The sequence below is a fragment of the Anabrus simplex genome, chromosome 5, assembly GCF_040414725.1.
Source record: "Anabrus simplex isolate iqAnaSimp1 chromosome 5, ASM4041472v1, whole genome shotgun sequence".
Lineage (NCBI taxonomy): Eukaryota > Metazoa > Arthropoda > Insecta > Orthoptera > Tettigoniidae > Anabrus > Anabrus simplex.
The window spans coordinates 88,706,745-88,715,774 of NC_090269.1; the positions used below are offsets into that span (position 1 = coordinate 88,706,745).

Below are 9,030 nucleotides of genomic sequence, written 5' to 3' on the forward strand. Positions count from 1 at the left end.
GACTACGTTAATTTCCTTTTTCAAAAAAAAAAGGAGGAAAATGAGCAGTTTTTTTTTTTCAGAAGACCCTATCCCTACTGTGACGCACTTGAAATATTTGGGTGTTAATTTACGACTCCTTGACAATCAAATACAAAGGCATTGCAGATACAAAACGTAAAAGAAGACATGACCACACAACGTTTCCATGCGAAGGTATCATCACCTGGTACTTATTGTCTAGAAGATGTCAGACCAAAGAGATAGCTGACACAACTCGTGGAAATCAAAACTAATCTTCTCAAAAATATTTTATGTCCAGAGACCGGTTTTATATGAAGAGGAACATCGCATTAATATATTACTTCCAGTCACTACAGGCTGAAAAAGACCCTACAATAATTATTTTCAAAGGGAGAGGTATTTGTAGAATTTTGACTTATGACAGGGATTTCGCGATATTGTAGGAATAGAGGCGATCATACTATAGTATGATTAAAGACAAGTAATTTCCATACTTCATGTATTCGGTTTTATTATCTGAATTGTGGAACTGAAGAATTTTATTCAACCGATCGGGATTTTAATTCCAAGTGCTGAAAAGCGTTGTGTGGAATATGCATCGTGACTTGCACACCGAGACAGGAATACCTCAAATATTTTCCTTCGCGGAGTGAAAAGGCCGATACAGTTCCTCTATTTCTGTATGTGTCAAATATTGTACAAAGTATGGCCATTGGCTGCAATAAACGTTTCATTCGAAACAGTCTCATATATTTGTGGCAGAGAGAAGCCTCAAGAAATGTGCGATGCTGCAAGGAACAGTACTGTTTAGGAATTTGGAATGTAAGATCCATGTATCAAGGAAAGCTGGATATAGTCAAGCGAGAAATGAAGAGACTGGGCATCGATATACTGGGAATAAGCGAAGTGAGATGGATTGGTATTGGTGAATTTGCTACAGATGAGTACATGGTATACTATTCTGGACATGAAAACCAAAGGAAAAATGGAGTTGCTCTCATAGTTAGCAACAGGGTGCGTAACACTATAATGGGGTGCAATTTTAAAACTGATAGAATGATGTCTGTACGTTTTCAACGCCAACCTTTTAACATCACAGTCGTACAAATTTACGCACAAACCACTGAAGCTGAAGAGGAAGATATTGACCAGTTTTATGAAGACTTACGAGAATTGCTACAGTTAACACCAAAGAAGGATGTCGTCTTCATTATTGGCGACTGGAATGCCAAAGTAGGAAATCAAACTGTAGATGGAGTAACGGGAAAATTTGGCCTTGGCGCAAAAAATGAAGCTGGACAGTGACTCCTAGAATTCTGTCAAGACAACTCACTGGTCATTCCCAACACACTGTTTCAATTGCCCAAACGACGCCTATACACCTGGACCTCGCCAGATGGTAAATGTCGGAATCAGATCGACTACATACTCTGTAGTCAAAGGTGGAGGAGTGCTGTACAGTCATCCAAAACAAGGCCTGGGGCTGATTGTGGATCAGATCACGAGCTCTTAATTTCCAAATTCCGGCTCAAATTAAAGAGGATTGACAGAGCTAAACCATCAAGCAGATATGACCTAAATAGCATACCTCTTGAATATACAGTAGAGGTTAGAAGCAGATTTAATAGATTAGATTTAAGAGATAGAGTTCCAGAAGAGCTATGGTCAGAAGTACGTTGTGTTGTTAAGGAGACAGCGGAAAAGCATATTCCCAAGAAAAAGAACAAGAAGAAGGCCAAATGGTTATCGGGTGAAGCACTACAAATAGCAGAAGAAAGATGGAATGCAAAAATCAAAGGGGAAAGATCGAAAATGTCTAAATTAAATGCAGAGTTTCAGAAACTAGCTAGAAGAGATAAGAATGCCTTTTTGAATGAACAGTGCAAGGAAATTGAGGAAAATAACAGACTGGGTAAGACAAAAGATCTTTACATAAGAATTTGAGACATCAGAGGGAAATTCCAGGCTAAGATTTGAATGATAAAAGATAAAAATGGAAAAGATCTTACTGAAGCAGAGGAGATTAAAGAAAGGTGGAGGGAATATGTAGGCAATTTGTACAGGAAAAATGGGAATACTCCTGATGATGAAGTTACACTGTTGTCAGAGCCAGAACCAGATATCTTAGAAAGTGAGGTCAAGTGGGCCCTAGAAAGTATTGCAAACAATAAGGCAAGTGGTTACGATGGAATCCCAGCAGAACTGTTCAAAATCCTAAGAGAGGATGCTGTGAAAGTGCTACATTCAATATGTCAGCAAATATGGAAAACCCAGCAGTGGCCAAAAGATTGGAAAAACTCAGTGTTCATCCCAATTCCAAAGAAGGGCAGCGCTAAAGAATGTTCAAACTACCGAACAATCGCACTTATATCGCATGTTAGTAAGGTTATGCTCAAGATCCTGCAAAATAGGCTTCGGCAGTATGTAGATCGAGAACTACCTGAAGAACAAGCCGGTTTCCGCAAAGGCAGAGGAACCAGAGATCAAATTGCTAATATTCGCTGGATTATGGGGAAAGCAAGAGAATTCCAGAAAGACCTATACTTATGCTTTATTGACTATGCTCAAGCCTTTGACTGTGTCGACCACAATAAATTGTGGCAACTACTCAAGACTATGGGAGTACCAGATCATCTTATTTGCCTTATGAGAAATCTCTACCCTGATCAGGAAGCTACAGTGAGAACCCTATATGGAACAACTGAATGGGTCAAGATTGAGAAAGGTGTACGTCAAGGCTGCATATTGTCACCTTACTTATTCAACTTATATGCAGAGTATGTGATGAGGAATGCCAAATTAGATGAAACAGAAACTGGAGCTAAAATTGGTGGGATACATATAAATAACCTTAGATATGTTGATGACACCACCCTGTTGGCAGAAAGTGAAGAACAACTTAAGTATCTACTGATGAAGGTGAAAGAAGAAAGTGCAAAAGCTGGACTAAGGTTGAATGTCAAGAAAACAAAGATCATGGCAACTAAACTTATCACCTCCTGGCATATAAATGGTGAAACAATGGAGGTTGTTCCTAGTTTCATCTACTTGGGCTCCAAAATAACTGCTGATGGCGATTTCAGCCATGAAATTAAGAGACGCTTGCTCCTTGAGAGGAAGGCAATGGCCAACCTTGATAACGTTTTCAAGAGTAGAGACGTAACTTTAAGAACGAAGATTCGTATAGTGAAGGCTATGGTCTTCCCAGTAGCAATGTACGGAAGCGAAACCTGGACAGTAAGAAAGGCTGAGCGCCGAAGAATAGATGCATTTGAACTATCGTGTTGGAGAAAACTCCTTAGAGTTCCGTGGACTGCGAAGAGATCTAATAAGTCCATATTACAGGAAATCAACCCAGGCTGTTCACTGGAAGGTCAAATACTCAGGCAAAAACTAAAGTACTTCGGTCATATCATGAGAAAACATGATTCACTGGAAAAGACCTTAATGCTGGGGAAGACTGATGGTAACAGGGGAAGAGGGCGACAACGGATGAGGTGGATTGATGACATCAAGGAAGCCACGGCTCTCAATTTAGAAAGACTTCGGAAAATAGTATACGACAGGAAGAAATGGCGCACTTTGGTCTATGGGGTCACGGAGAGTCGAAAGCGACTAAACGACTAACAACAACAACAACAACAACAACAACAACAACAACAACAACAGATGAACTGGGAATGTGGACCATGAAATTTATATACAGTATACATCCGCGGACCGTAATTATTGTATAAGTGACCCCGAACATATTTGTAATGAATCCTCCATATACAAATTTAAATTGGAATTATTTAATTAAAAATAAATTTACTGGCTGAATGGATATCAATCTAATAGCCAGTAAACGAACACAAAACTCGAAGTCAAACGTCCAAATAAGGACAGAAGTTACCTGACGATAAATGTTACTCACGCCCGATCACAATTCCTTTTCCAATTATCCCCAGCACTCGCAAAGCCAGTTATTGGATTTTCCAGTCTGTATGCTAACTTCAAACATATCGTATTAAACAAGGTACGTAGAAGTTCGCTAGTTCAACGTTTTCACATTTAGGTTGTTTTCGAACTAGTGGACGAGTAGAACAATAGGATGTACTGTCGCTCAATAAAAGGGTGAATACATGGCTTTGTATTAGTTCCTTGCAGGTGCGCACTTCTCTGAAACAACTCAATTTGTACATTTAATATCTCTTGTGGATATCTACAGGCTCTTTATGTGCACGGGAGGTGAATTATATTTTCATGATAAAATCCGTTAACATATTAAAAGCCAGGAACATACAATACCATGCGCTCATTAATCTTTGAAGAACAATTAATAGAGTTTGTCAAGCTGGAATTTTATAGCAGAATTCGAAGGGCATAGGTATATATCGGAATTCATATTGTTACGTGCTCGTGCTACTGCAAACTCTTTGGGGCCCTGTTTGGTATTTCTTGAGAGGGATGAGTGAGTCAGGCCGGAGACCTCCCAGACAGCTTGAGAGCGTGTGACGGTCTCTGCTGTATATTAAAGTTCCAATGCAACACGTTTAGTAACTGGTTTTCAATTAAAGTACAAATACATCACAATCCTTTGAATGGAGAAATTAACTGAACATAAGGTATAATAGTCTTCATACTGGAATCCATATAACCTTACATTCACTAACAAAATGATAACAGAAGAACCTGAAGATATCCATTTGAATGACAATGGTTAAAGTACTCTTTTTTTTTTTTTTAGATTTTTCGGCGAACTGCCTTTACCACAACTTTTGCAGTCTAGAACAAATATCAGCTGTCGCGGTATCACCACCGTTCAACAAACAGAAAAATACAGTCAATATACTGTGCATATGTACATAGTCTGGACGATACTCCCACGAATACTTTAGAGGCTAAAGCTTGAAGGCACTAAGTCCTGGAATGAAACTCCATACGACTGAAACTCAGTCCACTTGTCCGCCACCTTGTTAAAAGAAATTAAGTCGCCGTGCCCGGATTGCGGTGTTAGTGAGCCGTTGGACGGAGCAAGCCTGTCTGGACTACCTCTTCCCCGCAGCGTAAAGGCGGTTATACACGAGCGGGATTTCCTCAAGGTTCGGCCTGAACAGTCCAATCCGTGGGGAATTCCTCAACGTGTGTGGCGGCGTCCTTTAGGCCGCGCTGGGTGCGAGAGATCCAAAAATCCCGGACAAAATTAAATTCTTTTCCGCCTTGAGGCCAAGCAGGCCTGATTTCCCCAGTCTCTTGCTGCGTGTATGTGTTGACGGCAGTAGGCCTTGAGGATTTGTGAAGTGAAGTCATTGTCGGGAGTGTCCTATATCGTCATATCTTGAGAACTTTTAACAGAATTTATACAAATATACCCTTTCTTGTGGCAAGTGAGTTCAAAAAATTACCAAGATGAAAACTGTTTGCAACACCACGTGAACAACCAACCACCAACCTGGAGTTGAACCTTGAGAAAATCCCCAAGGCATTTTCCTTGAGGATTTCCCTTACGTGTATGGCTAGCTTAACTCCTACATATACGGGTAGCCGCAATCATCTGACCGGCTCAGACGTCATCAAGAGCCCGCAGCCCGCGATGTTCAAACTAGCACTACCACATCCTATCCTTGTCTTGGGCTTCTCGGATCTTTTCTCCGTGGATTTTCTGGAATGTGAAAGTACTTTTCTGACGCACCCCGATGGTACTAGAACAGCCTCAGCGAATATACAGGAACAAAAGTAGAAAGTGTTGAGAGTGTGTCCTTGTGATGCAGTGTTGGAGTTGACGTCGTTGACTGTGTTGAGTAGGTTCTGTGTTATTGTCTTGTTGAGTTATATGTGTTAATTAGTCAATGTATGGAGCAGTCACGTGAGTTGATTTTGCAAACTATTGGTCTTATCTGGAGATCAACCAAGTGTGCAATAGTCGAGCGTTGTGATAGTCAACAAACGGTGTTCGAACTCGCATGCATACTGTAGAGCTGCTGAGTGAAGAGATTGGTGCGTGCGAAGCCAAGTGAACGACAAGACGTGACAATCAAGATTACGGAAGGGTCACCCATTCCCCGTAAATAACAGCCATGCGGAGACCTGCTGTGAGGATAACGTTTCAAGAGTCACGAGTTTAAAACACACGGGCTAAAATTAGTACAAAATATAATCAAAATTCATGACTACAAACTATTAGGTAAATTAATATTCTAATGAGTAGGCTATCAAAATGTATGGCTCCGGACAGCAAGTGCCTACGATGACCGTAGGAGGGATGAGGTGTGCGGTTACTCACGCTGTCCTTCAACCCATGTTTGTCCACTCACTTTTAGAATGGTACCCCCTATGTATTGTTAACACGAATTATCATCCTACCTCAGACCAAATTATCCAAGTATAACACTGATCTTTTTTCTGCTTGATGTCATCGAGCAGTGCAAAACAAGGGGACTCATTACTTCGTAAAAAAAAGTCATCTCCGTACAGCCCATGAAGGCCCTTGGAGGAGTGGAAGGTAACGGCTTCCACTATCCGTAACCTCGGCACTAGATAGGGTAGAGTGGTTAGCTCTACGCCCGGCCGCCTTTGCCCCCAGGAATTAATCTGGTGCTCATTTTTGGTGTATGATGTGTGAACCTCAGAGCCATGTACACCTCCGGAAGTGGAAATCTCGTTTCTTAAATTTTACGACTTCCTGACGGGGATTCCAACCCAGGTCCTTTCGGGCGAACCGAGCACGCCTTTACCGCCTCGGCCAAGCAGCCCCTACTCCACAAAATAATTAACTATTAAGTGTACAAGGGTATCGATTTTATATAAGAAAAAGCAAAGCACAGTCATCTGCGTACAGGCCATGAAGACCCTTGGAGGGGTGGAAGGTAAAGGCTTCCACTATTAGTAACCTCGGCACTTGATGGGCTAGAGTGGTTAGCTGTAAGACCGGCCGCCATTGGCCCCAGGAATTAACCTGGTATTCATATTTGGTGTAGGCTGAATGAACCTCAGGGCCATATGCACCTCCAGAAGTGGAAAAGTCGTTTCTTTAATTTTTCAACTTTCTATAGGTTTTACAAGCAGCGAGAAAACAATTCGGTTGAAAGAGTATGGTTTTGTCATAAAAGAATGTCATCCGCGTGTGCCGGTAAGAAATGGAATTAGTAAAAAAAAGACCAACTAAGCTAAATTAAGCATATTAAACCAATTGATATATATTCTACCCGACAGGGGCAAGATCCAAGGACCTCTGGTTGATATTGATCTTCGTAATTACGCACGCAATGCTATTTAAGGAAAACAATACTGAAATTGATTAATATTCATATCATTAATACAGGTAATACCGAAACTAATTCATATTCATACCATTAAGATAGGTAAATTGAGTCCTTTAAAGTTATTTTACGAGATTTCTTTGTTTGCTCCCTATCGCGCAATATGGTCCTTTGTGTAGCTGGAACTCGCGGCAGGCGCCAAGCCGACCCACCCTAGCAGGAAGGGTTATGAATGGGGATTCCCTGTGACATCACTCGAGAGAAGACATCCCTCCTCAAGACTCAGAGAATGAGGGGAAACCAACATTTTCGAAACGAAATATAGGAGCCATCTTGAATTCGGACTAGCCAACTTAATTATCTACGATCTAGAAATTAATGAAACTCGAATTCTGGAGTCGTCTCCCGATTTAAAAGGGATAAATGTCACTGGGACATTTATTTAGAGTGTCTAATGTCCCCTTTCTTGATAACTTTCAGAAGAATAAAGAATATTGTGTTGTTTCTGCGTGGAAAAGTACCGGGGCCATCTGTTTATTCTCATGACACGTCCTTGACGGAGGGAGTTCACCCCGCGTGGTAGGGGAAGCCGGACAGATTTTAATTAATTAAAGGAGATCCACCGAAGTATGATTGAATGGATATGTCTCAATCACATCAACTAAATATTGGTCTCCTGATTAGCCGTACTATTACGCCTCAAGTGCGCCATGGATAGGCAACACGCAAATTAGTGGTACGGGTATCGCTCCCTTGTAAAAACCACTGCAGTGAGGGACGAGCGTCACTCGGGACTCGGGACTTACCGACGGCGGAGCTATGTTTGGTTAAGCTCTCATTAGTTCTTTGTTCTAGTGAATTTAACTTCAATTTCAAGTGAAATAATAGAATTCGCATGAAGAGTGTATAGATTTGGTCTCTGTGACACCATTGTTAGTTTTTATAAAACCGTGTTGTGTCGCAAACATTCAGTGCAGAAAGTAATATTATTATTATTATTATTATTATTATTATTATTATTACTATAGCACGATAGTATTACGTAGCAGCAGACTGAATAGTGGCTGAAAGATAGACGGGATTCGGTACTGAAGCGCGGACTACGTAGTCGTATCCGAGATCGTGACCGGACGTTCACGCTGAACGTTGTTAACCAGAGTGTGGAATTAAAACAGTGACGTGTTTGTGCACAGGATCTACTGCCAGCGGCTCCACCAGCAAGGAGCCATGGACTCTCAACTTCAAGGTGGTATGGGAATGCAAGTAATCACCGCGGTGCCCATGGACCAAGAGTAAGCCCAGGATGGACCTCCCGAAATGACGAAGGTGTCGTCATGTGATAGAGATGAGTATTAATTTTTATATCTGGCATGCCTAGTGGGGATGGGAAATGTTTATCGTAAGCTGACGCTATAAAGGGTTAAAGATGTAGTCCAGTCGAAATAAAGCGCCGAAAAGGGCGCGTAGTTGTTAATTCTTAGTTTAGGAAGCCGACGACAGGTCTGAGTCATTGATTGCAAATAATTTAGGGAATATAATACTTTAGTTTTGCATGTGGTAGAGATTTATTCAATTATTTTATCTATGGAGATTTTGTTTGATTATTTGCGTCAGAAGACAGGTAGTTATAGTTTAGGGGATTGCAGTTAGAGTAGTTATTAATTAGAGTAATTATTCTAATATGATAAGTGCATGGCAAGTAAAAATGGTAAGTACTATGTGGTGTGAAGGCACGGAACGACGAAGCGCCGGTAGAACTGACAACCGAACCGCCCCCTGAAATATT

General features: G+C 41.1%; 1 pseudogene; it reads left to right on the top strand.

Annotated features, from left to right (window-relative positions):
• The first annotated feature begins 708 nt into the window (after positions 1-708).
• LOC137500983 (craniofacial development protein 2-like) lies at positions 709-1,536 on the top strand (annotated as a pseudogene).
• The last annotated feature ends 7,494 nt before the right edge of the window (positions 1,537-9,030 follow it).